This window comes from Osmerus mordax, chromosome 15, assembly GCF_038355195.1.
Source record: "Osmerus mordax isolate fOsmMor3 chromosome 15, fOsmMor3.pri, whole genome shotgun sequence".
NCBI lineage: Eukaryota > Metazoa > Chordata > Actinopteri > Osmeriformes > Osmeridae > Osmerus > Osmerus mordax.
Genome location: NC_090064.1, coordinates 12,453,189 through 12,471,091, shown reverse-complemented (window position 1 = coordinate 12,471,091; position 17,903 = coordinate 12,453,189).

Sequence of the window (17,903 nt, the reverse complement as noted above, 5' to 3'; positions counted from 1 at the left end):
TTTCTCCCTTTGCAAACAATCCACCTCTTTTAGGATCTCACTGGTGTGGCAGGATGGCTATTCATCTGAGGCCTCTGTTCCTGTGTGTGATAAGAGGCCCAAAGTGTGTTTTTGACATTTAAACACAAGGAGACCTCCATCATGCCTCGCTTTCATATTGTGTTGTGGAGGATCACAGTTCCACGCCATTGTAAAAAGGCTCGCTCTACCACAGCTATTAATGGTGCAGTTATCACCCGTGACGATGATTGAGCTCACAAACTGAAATGCCTTTTTAAAATTCTGACCAATTTCTTCATTTTGACACAGAGTTGCCAACATGTACTTGCATGTAGAACCCCTCCGCACCCATACAACCCGCACATAAACACAGATTTTCCAAACAGCAGATTCAGGTTTTGACACGCTGACGTTGCTAGGTTAATTGGAATCCTAAACCATGCTAATAGATTCCATCATTAAGAGCGGCCACTGGGAAAAACTAGTGTCACCTAAAGGAGATCTCTCCCTGGTGCTCTCTCTCTCTGTCTCTATGTCTCTCTGTCTCTCTCTCTGTCTCAAACACTGTCTCTTTATGTTTCTCTGTCCCTCACTGTGCACTCGTTCTCTATCTCTCTCGCCCCTCCCTCTCTCTTTCTCTCAGAGCCAAAGCAGGAACTGGGCATGTCAGCTTCCGTGTTATTGGTCAGCTCCGACATGCACTCCATGACTCTTCTTTTTTTGATTCCTTATCAAACTGAGAAATGTCAAGACCTGCTCTATGACATTTCAAACCCCTGTGCTAGACTGTGTCTAATTGTGCCTCCCTCATTATAATGAGGAAGAGCATGCTGGCGAGAAGGCGAGAGAAAATCTCAGTTGCACGCCGGTGAAGCATCCCTATTTTCACTATCTTTCCTTTTTTCTTCCCATTGCAAGATAGCAACGCAAACGTCGGTGTGCCGTTCTGTCCCCTGCAGAGTGACAGGCCAACCCATCTGGTTAGATGGTTCCTCCTATCACTCCTCCCTGTCTGCTCCAATCAACAAGTTCAATATAACTAGCAGCTTGGAATGTGATAACATGACATGTGAATAGGAATTATATGTTATACTACTGTATAACATATAATACCCCGTTCAGGTAGTCTTCCTCTCCTGGGTGCTGGAGGGATAGCTGCCCTTCATCCACCCCGTTCAGGCAGTCTTCCTCTCCTGGGTGCTGGAGGGATAGCTGCCCTTCATCCACCCCGTTCAGGCAGTCTTCCTCTCCTGGGAGCTGGAGGGATAGCTGCCCTTCATCCACCCCGTTCAGGCCCGCTCACTCTTTCGTTTTTTGGAGGGAAGAATGTTTTAGTAAACGTCATTGGAATTCCGCCCATTCCGCCGTTGAGAATTTGATGAGGACGTCACATTAAAAATGCATGTCGCTCATACGTTCCGTGGCCTTTGTCTGCAGCCGAGGGAAACGACGGGCACTTATGACAAATAAGGACACAGCTGACACCGCCTGGGGTGTGTCTTTCCACTCGACAGGAAACCTGGGCGTCCTCTCCTCTTCCTGTCAGCCTCCTCTGCAGGAGCACTCACATCTGTAAACTGTCTGCCTGGGAAAGACACAGAGACAGAGAACCGGCTGTGTTACATTACATTCCTCTAGCTTTGCACTTGATCTGCCTGTTGTTACTGACATACTGCAACTGTTTGTTAATCCTACCATACTCCACGCTGTAGTGACTGTTTGTTATTGCACACTCCATACCATACTCCATACTATACTCCATTCTGATATACATTTTTTGTTTGTTTTCAAGTAATCAATTTTAACAAGCTGACTGTAAATAAAGCTTTATTAGTTTTACTGCTGACATGTCATTTGCAATATTGAGTTTATACGTATAAATACTTATATTGTAAAGTGCTTTTTCTCGTCAGTTTAGAGAATACTATATGCAGTGTTTTACAATGGACATAGCATATACAACACAAACTGCTTCACAGTCCTGCTTCAGGACTGTGTAACAGCTCCATGCAGAGACAGTATTTTCTGTTATTTAAGACAGCCAATCATTGTTGCCAAATGTATTTTAAGAGGAAAATAATAGTCAATAATAATCCATGTCTAAAATGTAGGTAGTGCCTTGCCTGCTGAGAAGCTACAGGACATCTTTTCTGAAAATGTAATAATGGTTTCAAAGCAAGCTGGGCTGTCCTCCAGGGAAATATGGTTTGAAGCCGGCCAAAGTTTGGTAGCCGTCATACTGGTGAAACGCATAATTAATCCTCATCGTGTCTGTAATCCTTCTCCAGCTTGACCCTTTGGATGGAAGTGACTGTGAACTGGCTGTAACAGTGGCCAGTTCATATGTATTGTGGCTGAGTTGTCTCCACTCAGTGACGGGGAGACGCGTATGATTAATGGACAAGGTTAGAAAGCATTTACACAAATAAGTTGGAAACAATCGATCCAACGTACCGCACTGTCATACCCGTAAGGGATGAGAATCCCTTGGAAGAATGCACAATCCCCTTGGCCAGGGTTCAACTGAGAGGCAGATTGTGTCTGATTGATCAATGAGAACCACAGCTGAGCCATCAATCTAACGGGACTGGAATAGGGGAAAGGGAGAATTAACATGTACAAGCTGCAATGTCCTCTAGCTCGCGTCTGAAGAACACACAGTATACCTTCGGGACAGGGGCAGAGAGTGTCTGCATTGTAAACACTACACCTGCGACAGGTAGGTGTTGTATGAGCAGTACGGGACAAGCGACGTCCTTAGTTTAGCTGTGATAACTGTCACAGCTACAACACACCCAGACTTGGCTCATCAATCCAGAAATGTAATACTAACACACACCTGTCACAACTCCACACCAGGAGAATCAAAACATACCAGAGTAACAGTTTGGTGTCTGTTTATGGATGTGAGAAACCAAAAGGCACTACCCAAATAATAATCAAATACATTTTAACAACCCTAGGCATATTAGTAGCAATAAAATCGAAGGAACCTGTTTTTATTATCTGTTTAATGGTTTGGGCCTTTTAGACTCACAAGCCTCCAATAATGTTGAATTGTAGACAATTCAGTTTATAGTGTCTTAAGTGCTTCATTAACATATTCTCATGCATATGCATGAGGGGGCATTCAAGGTATTGGGTATCGTGATGATGATGAAAACAAAACAGAACATAAAACAGGTCTGGACTGTGTGTGTGTGTATGTGTGTGTGTGCGTGTGTGAATTAGCTTTCCTCCTGGTAGTGACTAGTGACTGTGATGCTGCGGGCCAAACACACCCTGTCAGACTGGACAATTGATACGTTCAACCCAATTGGAGCCTTCAATCTCCTTCCTGCTGATAAGGACACAGAGAGAGAGAGAGAGAGAGAGAGAGAGAGAGAGAGAGAGAGAGAGAGAGAGAGAGAGAGAGAGAGAGAGAGAGAGAGAGAGAGAGAGAGAGAGAGAGAGAGAGAGAGAGAGAGAGAGAAAGAGAGAGAGAGAGAGAGAGAGAGAGAGAGAGAGAGATGGAAAGGGGGGTTAGGGGGGTGATGTGGGGGTGTTGAATGGAACTTTCTTTTCTTGACAGTCTGGTGTCAGTAACAGAGCAATGTCTATTCGATTGGTGAAGAAAACTACTGAGCCACATTCCTGCTGTTCAGACACCTCAGTCTCAGGATGAATAGGGTGGAAAACCAGATTAGTCTAATGATTGTCAGATAGAGAGAAACCTGAGACATTGAGGCAAGGTTGCATGAGTAGACTTTGCTTGTCTTTTCTACTAACTTATCAGAAACTCCCAGTGATCAGCCCATTGATTTGATCTGACTTTCCTCGCGGCGCCCAACACAGCGCTACAGAGCACACAGCAGAAACAGTCCAGTTGATGTTCAGTTAGCTGTGAACCACCTTTGAAAGCTCACCTTTGATTAAACAAAATGGCTAAAACAACACGTTCTCGTATTTGTTTGCCTGCTTTCAAAATTAAGAGGGAAAAATACGTTCACTGCACTGCTACAGTATTGGGACTTGAGGGTGTGATTACGAGTATGCAGGATATCTGTCCCATCAATCATGGAGGAACGGCTTGAGGCCGGTTGGGGAATCTTAGGAGTAGCATAGGACCCTGGGGGATGGAGTCCAGAACACTACTGCGGCCTATAGATCTCATTGTCCGTCTGCTTATTGATCCAATAACTCATCAAGCAGGGTTTCTGGATCCGACTGGGTCAAATGACTAAGCTTTGCAAGTCCCCACCAACTCATATTTCCCCCTCTGTTAAATAGTTTACATTGTGAGGGTCTTGGAAAATGGGAAAATAAACTTGTTTATCCTAGCTTAGCAAGTACTTACTGTAAGTCGCTCTGGATAAGAGCGTCTGCTAAATGACTAAATGTAATGTAAAATGTAAGTAGCAATGTGGTAGCTACTGCTATTTAGAACCAAACCATCCAGGTGCAGCACTCAAAAGCACAGCAGGAAAGAAGACCTTTTGATATCCTCACAATGGAGTACTCTCCTAAGGGATTTTATTCGATTTGTGCGACGTTTTGAGTGAGAAGGTCTCTGTCGGTGTGTGGGTATTTGTTTACTGCTGGATGGCAGTATCCTCTCTGCTGTCTCTGCCCTCTCAGTGTGACCCAACTCTGAAAGGAAACAGAGCTCCAGCTCAGCGATCAAGAGCAGGTAACCTGCCGGCCTAATATGGGCTCCTGCTGCTAATTAGATTAATCAGAAAAACCAATCATAGTGAGTCTGTATTGACAAGGCCAGCTGGGATTTTAACTTTGTGTGATACCTTGTTCGTCCACCTTCTGCAACTGTTGCATCATGGATGAAAGAGCAAAAAGATTTAAAATCTTAACCATGAGTTCCCCCTTGGGGGTTAACAAAGTACCATACTCTCCACTCTAAATCAGAATGATTTTTGATAATTGCAATAGTTGCTCGATCTGTGCGCACCGAGGCAATAACAGAGACTAGCGTGCGCCACACAGCACCACACAGCATCACACAGCACCACACAGCACCACACAGCATCACACAGCACCACACAGCATCACACAGCACCACACAGCACCACACAGCATAACACAGCATCACACAGCACCACACAGCACCACACAGCACCACACAGCATCACACAGCACCACACAGCATCACACAGCACCACACAGCATCACACAGCACCACACAGAATCACACAGCATCACACATTTACATTTACATTTAGTCATTTAGCAGACGCTCTTATCCAGAGCGACTTACAGTAAGTACAGGGACATTCCCCCGAGGCAAGTAGGGTGAAGTGCCTTGCCCAAGGACACAACGTCAGTTGGCATTACCGGGAATCAAACTGGCAACCTTCGGATTACTAGCCCGATTCCCTCACCATCTCAGCTCAGCCATCTGACTCCCTCACACAGCACCACACAGCATCACACAGCATCAACCAACCCAAAGATGACAAAGACGGATAACCAACACAGGCAGCAAGTCCAACATGAAGCCAAATGAAAGGGGAGTTGCCTTCTGAAGATGCTGAAAATATAATCCTTTCTCTCAATGCTCTGCCCAAAGAAAACAAATCACTGCTAACAAGGATGCACATTGCTGTAATATTGTACACTGCTGTGGGGCCCTGTAGAGCATGGATATCAAAGAAGAGGCTCTGAAGCTGCCAATGTGTGGCTGTTTAAATCCACATCGAAGAACGTTAGTCTCTAACAAACTGAATGCAGTCTTTCATCATTCCGACTTGCTATCTTGTCCTTTGACTAAATTAGGGCTGAACGCGTGTGTAAGTGAATGTAATTGACAGTTTATTATGTACAGATTGAACGTTGAATAGACAGATTTATGGCCTTGCCACAAACTCGTGAGGTTTTCTTCGAACTTTATCGATTAATATTAGTGAAAGAGAGTCCTGCAAGAGCTAACGGTACAATAGTACTGTAAAGGAGGATGAGGAACTAGTCAGCAAATGTTGTGATTGGGCTTCTGCAGAGTTGTGAGTTTGGATCCAACATGCACTGCAGAGGGTGTCAAAGCCCCCATCAAGGTCAACCTTCTAAGAGAAGGAGAGAAAGAGAGAGAGGGGGGAGTGACTGAGCAGATAGATGGAGAAAGAGAGTGATAGAGGAGAGAGAGAGGTCTTTGAAAAATAAATCTAGCCCATGGCAGCAAACTTACAACAGGAGTGTCTCATCAAGCCCTCCTGATAACTCAGCGTAGAGAAGTTCACCGTTAGCAATATGGCTACCTCCACCCTCAAAACACTCTGCTACAGTTAGACACCACCTCCAGCCCACGGAGGCTGCAAGATAGAAGTCGTCATCAGATACAGTACCAGTCAAAGTTTGGACACATTTTCCCAAACTTTTGACTGGTACTGTACGTAATGAGTCTAGCAGGAAGGGAATTCAACACGTACAGAGGATTTCCTTATGAAATCGCTTAAAACATTGCCTACAATTAACAACAACCCTTCATCGCCATACAGTGTAAACCTTTTTCCCAAACAAAGTTGACTACCTTTGGGATAATTCAGGTATGTCCAAAAGGCATTGTTACCTCAGTGATGCCCCCCACAACCATTGTGATTGGGAGTGTGCTTGACTGAACCCTCTGGGGTCAATTTCTTTGGCCGCGCGGAGACAGAGACCGCCTGAGGTTGGCATGAGCGCAGCGTCGGCAAGGCGATCGATAGCACGGATGCTTATCAGTTGCAGAGTGTGTTACAGACACCTAATTGCAATTGATCCCCTTTGCTGTACCATTAATTGTAAATCCTCTCTCAATCACCAAGTGCACACCACGTAGGTTGTACTCTAAAACTAAAACTTAATTCATCAGTGAGTTCAGCATCGGTTTCCAATGAGACACCAGCGGACTCTGCCAGACCTTAATGACACCAGTTATGTAAAGGCTGTTTAGTCAGGTGCTTGCTTACTGGTGAGTGGCCAGTTCAAAGGTCAAGGTCGTCAGTCCCGAGACAGTCTTTTCTATAAGGGTGGTCTAGCAGCTGAGAGAGGTCAGGTCAGTGCACAGACAACTACAGGCTGCCAGGAACACAGATGGAAGTAGAACACATCTGAAAACTGTCAAGGACTTGATTGGACTCAACAGCTGTGCCACTCATGAAACAATCACGACTCACAGAAAAGAAATGCATTGAGGTGATGTTTTCTTTACAAGTGACTGATGGCTTTGGGGTTTGTATTATTGCACAGTAGGGTTTGTATTAATTGTACTTTTCATGTACAACTTAACTTATGCACATTAATAATGGAACTTTGCACTTGGGTAGCAATATTTGAACTTTTTTAGCAGGATTTGCATAGAACATTTTGTACATTTTGTGTTGAGTATTTATGTTAAACCGTGATTGTGTTGTGAGAAATGAACACCACCTGGTTCAGTACACTTTACCATCGCCCTAGCATTTGTGTTCATTCATCTTCCAGACGTTAAATGGTAATTATACCATGATGTCTTCTATATATTGTTTTTTTTTTTTCAAAAGAAGCATGCAAGTTCCTTATGTGAACGACAAAAAATGTCACTTAATCATGAATTACCCTGGAGATGTTTCTTCTCTTCAACAGCAGTGCTGTCACAGGTAACCTTGCACAGAAAAACCCCTGTGGAGAAAGGAAAAACAAGCTTTGAATGTTTTTGTCTCACACACAGCCAGTGTGGGTGTCTCTAGGACTTTAAGAGCCATTATTTGACCTAGGCATGAGCATAATCACATTATAGCTACAATAAGGCAGGGAGACTGAATGCAGGTCCAGTTTTTTTGATACAAGACATACATATCTAAATAGCAGCTAGGGTCTCCTTCACGGGATCAGCTCCGCCAGGATTCCCTGGAAAGAAATTGGATATTAAATAAGGTGGTCCAGGGATAAAGATGTCAGCAGTAATAATGCTTTTCATTTTGACCGTGATCTTATTTGTTGGGAGAGCGAGTGGGGGGAGCCGGCAAGCTTCACCAAGTTGACATAAGGGTTTCTCAGAGGGGGAGGAGAGATAGAGCTGGGAGATTGATCCGTCAGCAATGTGTGTGGGTGTGGGTGGGGGGGTGGGTGGGTGGGGGGTTGGTGGGTGGGGTGGGGGGTGGGGGGTGGGGGGTGGGGGGGGGGTTGAGGATGTTAATGTGTGTCTGTGTTGTATGTGTGTGGGCCTGGGGAGGAGGGCGTTTGGGTGTGTGTGAGTCTGTGTTTGTATGTGTGTGTCGGAATGCCAACTTTGTCACCCTGCCCTGGTCAGGACAAACTAATATAGTGGAACTGCAGTGCTGGCGGTTTCCATAGGGAGGACACATTATCTCTCACACACACATGCACACTCACACACATAAACTAACACACCAGAGACATACACGCCGAACACACTAAAACACACAGTGATGACTTGTAGGGCTAGGTGAGGGAGGTCATGCTGAACAGAGGGGCAGCAGAGGAGGGCTGGAAGGTCAATATGTCCTGTGGTGATGAAGGCCACGGTGCACCCTATTTTCCTTTGGTCGGTGTTAGTAAACAATTGTACTCAAACTATTGTGTGTCTATCCAAGGTTGTGATTCAGTTTTTTTTTTCTCTGTTTCTTTTCTTGCATCAATGTGTGAATGTGTGTGGCATTTGTGGCAATCTTGGTGTTTTGTATTGGCTCTTTTCTGGGATTCCCAGATCTGATCCAAGATCTGTTTAAAATGTTATATCTTTCAAAAGTATTTAGTGTGCTTTATTTTGTTAAGAGGTTTGACTCCCCAGAGTAAAGAAATAAGTGGCAGTTAACATGTGGTTCATAGTTTCTCCCTGGAAACTCACTGCAAGGGTAAACGGGGTGGGGTGGTGCGTGGGGTAGGTCACCAGGTCTAAGGCTATGGCATGCAATTTGCAATGTCTTTGCATTGGCTGTGAATCTATTTACATGTTGTCAGAGACAATGGAGTCTAATTAAAAAGAACACAGTTATCAACCTCATTAAGGCTGGGAATCCAGGCAAGTCAACTCAGGCATCTCATTCAATTAACTGGCCTTTAAAAGCGACTAAGCATTAACGAAAAGTGAGTCTCTCCATCTTTTCTTTTCACTCCCCCCTCTCTCTCTCTCTCTCTCTCTCTCTCTCTCTCTCTCTCTGTCTCTCTCTCTGTCTCTGTCTATCTCTCTCTCTCTCTCATTCTCTCTCTCTGTACAACCCTCAGTGTTTTTCTGCTCTATCTCAAGGACATTACATGTCTTTTCCCTCCCCTATTGTTTTGTTTGGCAGTGCTGTGGAGACGATACTGTTCTTTTGCTTTTGATCACTGGTAGGAAAAGCATGACAGTGGTGTGTTAAACAAGCTTGATACAATGCTGGCAAAATAAATGGGCAACAATGGGAACTGGTCTCAAGGTCACTGGTTACTGAACTTGAGGTCATAGTCCAGGCGGTTTGATGAAGAGTCAAGTTGCATTTGGGTGATGACACACCAACTTGTTTACCTCGGTGTTTGATTGTTCTCATCTGACACTGCAGAACCAATGGACTTTCTGCAAAAAAATGCACACCACCAACTTGGCAATCCAGGCAGATTTGACCAAACGCTCAAATCCTTTTGCAGAGAGATCTGACCTTGAGCTCACAACACCTCTGCAGAGAACACAATACAACTGCTGTGGACTCAACAACGCTCAGAGATACACACCTGCACGTCACTTTAAGGCTTTTCTCGTAACATGGACGCTGGAGTCCACTCAATAACTCGATTGTGCGCTGCGTGCCCCTGACGTGTCTTATCCTGCAATGCATAATTCAGTCCTACCAATGAGCGGCCACTCGATACAGCCTCCTCATCGATTAAAGGCTGTTTTCACACCTGGGCCTTTTTGAGGCTGAGGTTCTCCTCGGCCGGAGCTGGGAGAGCGTGGCATGCCCTCGTCGTGGATCAATGTTCACACTTCAGTGGGACGAAGAGGCGTCACGGTTTCCTTGGGTCCGTCGATGGACTCCCACTGACTGGCCGGCATTCAGCTCACGGAACCTGCCAGAAGCTTTTACGTCAGGAAACCTCTCGAATGCTGTATTTTATTTATTTTTTGGAATAGAAACAAAGTCAACTGTGAGAAGTCTGTGCTATTCATAGACAGCAACATCCTATAACAAGTGTGTCTCTTGAGACAGGCAAATATATATTGAAGGAAAAATTATATATATACATAATGTTGTTCTTAAGCACTTCTCTGTCTCGATCCCAACCTTGAGTCATTGTAATTATGCATTCCATCTCAGTAAGTGGCGCAGCACAGCAGTCGTCCTGGTTGTTGAAATGTGGGTCATCGGTGCTTTGTGTTCTTCTTTCTCTCTCTCTCTCTTTCTCTCTTTTTCTCTCTTTCGCTCTCTCTCTCTTTCTCTCTCTTCTTAATCTAAACCATATTTAAGAGAGGGACAAGGGCCAGACAAGACCAAGGCTCTACATCACCCAGTAGGGTGCCTGTCTGCAATAGCCACAGGGTCCAGTCTGGGTGATTTATACCACAATACCAATGGCTGTGATGGTAATATACTACAGGTAATTGAAAAGAAAATTGAACTAGGTCAACAGAAGCAGTGACATAGTCACTGGGTGTCACACAAAAGGCTGTACAACTATAACATCATCCAGCAGCCCAGGGACCATCCCTAAAGCATCCCGCCAACTCTAATATCAGGCACTGGGTAATTGTCCCCATATTTCATTTGGACTTAACACTCCCTGAGCATATGGCACTATGTGTTGGATCCAAACAGCACTGATAAGATAGCTTAGTAGTGAAGGGGTCTAATAAGATTTAAGTCGGCTGACCTGATCTCTGCATGCTTGATGGGTCTTTATGGGGTCTCACATGGGCTCAGCCAGGGCCCTCGCTATAAGGGCAGAGAATGGAGTGTGTGTGATGAATCATAAGGATAACAATAATTGACATCACTATCATCTTTACAGAGTATAAAACAACAGCAAGTAGTGTCTGTCGCGTTATAGTTTTAACAAATGTGTCTTCTATAATTTTCAATGACCTTTAAAGCTTAATCCTATATTGGGAATTGGTCAAATTCCACCTTGAATGTTATTTGGCTGACAGAGGGCTAAGCAATTACTCATTCTAACAGTTTCAAATGACACACAACGCAATTAACAGATAACAAAATCAATTAATTTGGATTTACTGTGACACCTTGGCCACTTTAAAGACAAAGCAACTTGTTTACCAGAATCAAAGACAAAATTGCATTTTGTTGATAAATTATATCAAGGCCTTTTGAGCTGCAATGAAGGACATCAACAGAATATTAAAGAACTGGGCGGCAAAAACCTCTTTAAAAAATCTGCTGTATTTGGCATGACTCCAAATTCTGCTAATGCTATTTATTCATCTTGTCTGTGTCAACTTACAAGTGCATATTCTCTTTCATTAAAAGTCCCACAAGGGAAAACGGGAGAGTATCAGATCTAGGAAAGAACTCCTGCTTTAGAAAGCTTGCACACTCACCACAATGTTTGGGTCGTACTGTATCCCTCTATTAGTTTGACAGGAATAAATCTATTCCAGTGAAAATATATATATCCTAAATATCCGTATTTTTACCCTCCTAAGGTCAAATAAGACCTTGCTTTTTATGCTTTTTCCACACTGCGCGTATTCATTAGTGTACTAAATATTCATGAGAATATGATGTCATCTGTCTCAATCTGAATGGACCTTTGACAGGTTTGGCCCTTCTCTAAAGGATTATGTATGGAACTTGCTAATTAAGTATAAAACAAAGAATATATGATGTATGTTATGGTCCAACGGAAAAGATGGTTACGTAAATCTCATCTCAGTCTAGAATGGGATTATGGGAATACACCTGCTCTCCATCATGCTCCTCTGTTGTAAGACTAGTGTGGGAGCACAGTTGTGCTTGACAGAGCCAGGTAAGACTGAGAACATCATTCCCTTCAAGCAGAGCAACAATGGCTTTCTACAATGAGTTTATCTCAGTAAAATGAAACCCTTCAAGTCCACAGCTGCCATTTTATAAAACAGAAAGAGGGGGAGGGGGATGGCTTAGAAAATATAATATGCATTGCTTTCATTCACACAATTATTACCTCTCATGCGGAAGATGGAAATGGGAAATGTTCCTGTAACAGCTGGGTCACAATCCTTATTTGGCGGGTGTTGAATATATTCATGATCTGGCCACTGGATGCTAATGCTTCCACCTGATTCCTTAGAAGTATTGAGCAGAGCTGAGGGTGATTGCTGAAGACAGGTTTGTCCGAAGGGGGAACAGGAGAGGAGACAAGAGTGACACAAACAACCATGGTCCCCTGCAGTGAAAAGAGAGAAGGAGAGAGAGGGAAAAGGAGGGGAAGGGGGTGGGGGGAATAAGTGGGAGGAGTAAAGGAGGAGAGGGAGGCTCGGTGGGTAAATAGACTGATTCAATTTGTATCCTTGGCTAAACATTGCTCAAATTCTCCCCAGACTCCCTCTACCTGACACGAGGCAGACGATGCTAACATGTTGGGGCAGCGAGGGACACACGTGGGATGGAGACAGCCCAGAGGGAGTCAGAGTCTCTTTCCCACAATCCTCTCTGACATGCGGCTTACAGTCTTAATTCTGTACAGAGGCCAAACAGAACGTCCACATTCCGTGTCCTCTCTGAATTCAGGCTTTGTCCGTTTCCCAGGTAACACCACTCCATCAAATGACGACTCTCACATGCAACTGACTGGCGAAAGCTGACTTATAAAGAAAGGTGCAGTGTAAGTTCAGCATGAGGTGAGTGTAAAGGTAGACAATTAACACTGGCTCAGATTTTAAACAAGACACAGGAGAGCACTGGCAAAGGGACTGAAATGCACCTGGGGTCCCCTCTGAAGTGATGATAGAGAGATAGAGAGCAAGAGAAGAGCGAAAGAGGAAAAATAGAAGAGAAAGATGAGAGACAGAATGAGGAAGACAGAAGAGAGAGATACAAGAGAAAGAAGAGGGAGGAAGAATAGAAGAGAGATAGAAGAACAACAAGAGAGAGAAGAGAGACCGAAGAGAGAGAAAGAGAGAGGAGAGAACAGATCTGTGATCAGAGGATGTCTGGGCCTGCTTGGCCGAGGTGGTGCCAGTCGAATGCAGAGTGTAGTCCTTGACTTCAGATCAAACGCACGCCTCTAAGGGGTGCCTCTGAGCTCTGGGCTCCCAGATCTCTGGGGCCAACCACATGAGGAGCCAACTGACGGGTCCAGTTTCATCTCCCCCCTGCTTGGGCCTTCATTAATGGCAGCAGGGATCTTATTCCGAGCGTACAAAACAGAGCACAGTGGTGCAAATATGCTTCTCTCCGAATGAGACGAGAGCAAGAGGATGAGTAGGTATAAAAATAATTATATACACACAAAAAAAAAACAGAAATAAACTGTTACTACAGTACTGTGCTAATATAAGCCTACTGTTGGGTCAGAAACTAATCTGGAATCTATTAATAAAATTGAGAAATGTGTGCTGGAGCACAGCAAAGACACCAGGGTAATCGAGACTGCAGAGACTGAGAGGTAGAGAGGCTTTGATCAGACTCAAAAGTTGTTTGCTGCCTTTCTGGTATTTTGCTGTTCTGAATAAAAATAAAAATACATTGCAAAAAACATAATATTGTAGCGACCCTGTGTTATTGGACATTCATTGTTTGTTAATATTCATGTTCTTATTGGAGGGTCTGGCGGGTTGTGGGATAGCTGGGGTGGGTCTTTTGGCTGTAGCCTATACATAGGGGAGTTTTGGCGGGTATCTGTCTCTGTTTCCTTCGTGCTCGAGTATAACAATTCATGAGTAAGCAGCAGATCAGGAGCGATTAAACATCAGTATTGAGATTGTTCGTTTATTAGTAAAGGCTAGACAGTGGCCCACAACTGTCTGTGTATCTAATAAACACCCATTACTTCCACCGGTTGACTCCCAACTCCTCAATTAGCATCCCGGCTAGGGGTGCTACAATATACAATAAGTGACTCTTTCAATTTTCAATAAGAGAATGTAAAGACTAAAGCAGTCAATTTCAAGTAAATTACAACAATTTCACGAATGTAGGCCATGATACATCTCAGCTTCGGAAAGTGGACGCAGCCAGATCGAAATACAGATGGTGTTCTTTATCGAAATTGACATTCTCATAGCTCTGCTGTGTAATAATTTGCATAGAAAACCTATCATCATTTTATAATGTATTTGTAGCGATCTTTCCTCCAAAATATGTTCTAAAAACGCTCCTCAATGCTGTTGGTTATAAAGCACGATAATCCCCAGGTCAACTTGACAGAATTCGCTAGCCTGAAGGGCTGGAAAATGTTGCATTTAATTGCAGTCTTTACAGTGTTCCTGGGTCGGACAAGCATGCATAAACATAAAAAGGTCTGCGTTTGTGTACCAACGCCGTTAGTGCCCTCGTATTGATCAAAGTTGACAGCTACACATGTTTGGTAAAGAGAAACATCATCATGATGTATTTTTGTTGCATTATTTACTACGGCTGGCTTAGCAAGGCGACGCTCCCCGAGGTAAGAGGTCTCCAGATACATTACATCAGACAGATCGTAGGCTCCACTGTAGAGATTTGTCACTCATCGTGGCTTTTTTAACTTCCCCTGTATTGATACTTAGGCCTACTTAACATGTTTATGTTCAAGGTCGGTGTAAGAAACGTCGACTTTTCTAATCCATCGTTTTAAATTGACACAAATTTCAAGGTATGCATGTTTCTGCGTGTGTACTTATTTCTGCCGACTCAAATTCACATGTTTTGCTGGATGTAGATTTTTGAGGACATCCTTATTTGAGCCATTGAGGAGACAGATACTCTAAAATGCATGAATCAGTTTGAAAGGTATTCAAAAGAGGGTCGAGACTTCATGAGAGAGCAGAAGTATTCATCGATACAGTAGTCACACTACTGTAGAAGTACTTCATTGATACAGTATGAGGTAGTTTACGCACCGTAGCCTCCCTACTAGCATCCCAAGCATCAACTTTCACACCATAATCAAAATGCAAGATATGACCTCTCTCTGTACAGTATTAAGAACCTTCCACATAAGTCTTCAAGACAACTGGGACTAGGGCCGTGCTTCCATGTGGTGCTGTGTAGCTAACGGCCCCCATTAGTCATATCTGAGGACATATTAACATGCTTGGTAGCATATGTAGGGTGTTTGCAACAATGCTCGAGTGATTAGTGGGTCTGCCTGTGACCGCAGCACCCAGAAATTTGCCCTGGAGCACAGGGAATTCCTCTGTGGCATCGTGGCGAGATGTCTGAGTTCCCATGCGGAAGATCTGGGCTTCAAACCCCACCTGTGACTAACACACACAGATTAAGACTCGCCGCCTGATTGACTGCAAAGGAGTAAGTGGAAAGGCAGTATTATTAACATGCTTGGTAGCACGCATGTGGACCGCGCCTCATCTTGATGTGCCTACTGCAGGGGGCATAATATGTGGAAGAGAAGAAGTGGATTTCTCTCCTGGTCTTTGAAGAAACATTAACTGGCAAATATGAGACCTGAGATGAGGGCTGGAGCTGTTGAAGGTGTTTTTATCAGTTAAGAGGTGTGTGAGTTGTGTTGGAAATGGGAAGGTTTCACGTGGAGCATAATTGAGGGAGTGGAGTTTGTTTTGTTGGCCACCATCATGTTCACTTTACATCTACAGAAATATAGCATCTTTTTTATGACATCACAGACCATACACTCATGCTAAGACAAATACACGCAGTTATACACACAAAAACAAACACACAAACAAACACATTATGCACACAGCACACATAAACACGCATGAACACACACACCATTGCCCTAATATTACCCCAGCAATTTAGTAATTTTTAAATCAAACAGAGATACCAAGTGATAAGATTCCACTTTACATTTGAATTGGAAAATAACGGTTTAATTATGATAATTTTCTATCTCAGTGGAGAATACTAATGATTCTGTTAAAAACAACACCTGTTAGTCAATATGCTGGAGATCACACGTGAGCCAAACGAGAGAGCGAGAGAGAGAGAGAGAAAGAGAGAGAGAGAGAAAGAGAGCGAGAAAGAGAGATACAACACATTAGTAGCGATAAGTTTAATTTTCATTAAACTCCCCAGATGATTCTTAATGTCTAAATGAATGGTCCTCACAGTGGGGTCACTGTTGAGTCACTCCCTGGTCACTGAGAGACACCTGTTTTCCTGTGCAGGTGAGAAGGCAGGGTTTAATTTCCTGAAATTCTTCTGAACTAACTTATGAAACTCCCAAGATGTAATTATTCTCTTGGTAACCCCATGAACTCCATCAATTTCAGTAGTCCTCACTGAACATTTTCTGGTCATATACTGTTCAGTTGTTCCAGAAAAGTTCTCAGGAGCGATGTGTGTGTTGGACTAATAACAACTTTGCTCTACACCCTCTTCTTTGGTGATGTCACTATTTATCTCTTCGCTGACCTGTGTCTTCATATATTAAGGTGTAGACCATAAACATATACATACATACGCCCCTTGATTGACATTTCATTTCAAACAGCTGTTGTTTTAGCTTCTTGGCATTTACCCAGCATCAGGTGTTGCTTACAAGTGTTGATTGTTATCTATTGTCTAATCTCACATTATTAGTTACTCCGGAGTCTGTATAGGTGGGGACAAACAATTCCACTTGCCAGATTTTTATTAGAAGTGTCATAAAGCAGGGTTATTTAAACAAGATAGGACCTACTGTCTGTGCTCCCAAGAGTAATTCAGGATCACCCTTCAGGTACAACAGAGCATATGACAAAGTATGGATGTGGATTTTATTAAAGCTAGCTAATGTTTTTGTTTTTGTATATTTTCAAATTCAAACCAAAATGACAAGTTTTTCAAAACATACCTACAAAGACATCAATTGCATACCTTACTGAAAACCTTACATAACCAAAAAAATGTTTTAGGGTTAGCAGGTTTTAGGTTACGTAATAACGTGGTTAGAAATTACCATGTGAAGTCAGATAGTTTTGTTGGGTAGTGCTAATATTTTTTTAGCAAAGAGCACTGGAAATTCAAGTTTAGTGCATATGTATCGAATGTTTTACACACATGAATTACGATACCGGAAGTGTGTGTATGTGTTTGTATATGTGTGTTTGTGCATGCGTGCGTGTGACTATGTTCCTCAGGTTCTGATGTGGAACTGTGTTCATCAGGTTTACACGTGGGCAGACAGAACCCTGAAGATGTAATTTACAAATGAGATTCATACATTGAATAATCTGAATCATTTTGAAAAAAATCTAAATACGTTTTTTCAAAAGCACTGACGAGATCATGTCTGCAGGGTTGGGTCAAAAGTGTTACATGTGGTGAAGGTTCGCATAGTTGGGAATCAATATCAGATCAATTTGAAGAGTGAACACTGACCTCCAAATCGATGATTAAGGTTTTTATGAGATTCCAAAATGTAAATAAACACAGCAAAGGTACAATAATAGTCCATTATATAAACTCTAAAATACAGATACAGTATAAAAAAATGATTTACATAGTCTTCTCCAAAATGACACTTTTCCTATTTTTTCTTTCTTCCTGAGTTGCTAAGAGACCCTTTGCCGTTAACTCTGTGGCCCTGTGACAAGTCTGTGGTCCTCGGTGTGGTGGAGAATGTAAATTCCCGTGCACAGGGTAATTGCTCCGGTATCGAGGGGACGGCACAGAATTGGAATGAGTCTTAGAGGTCGGTGCCACACTGATTGAGAAGTGGGCTAGAGGGGGCGAGAGGGGGCGATAGGGCCTTGCGCCTCTACGGGACCATAGATAAGGAGGACGCATGCGGGAAAAAAACAGTAAGGTAGACTAAGACATGTATGAGAGAGGTTGTGTGGCTGGGAGGGGGGACAA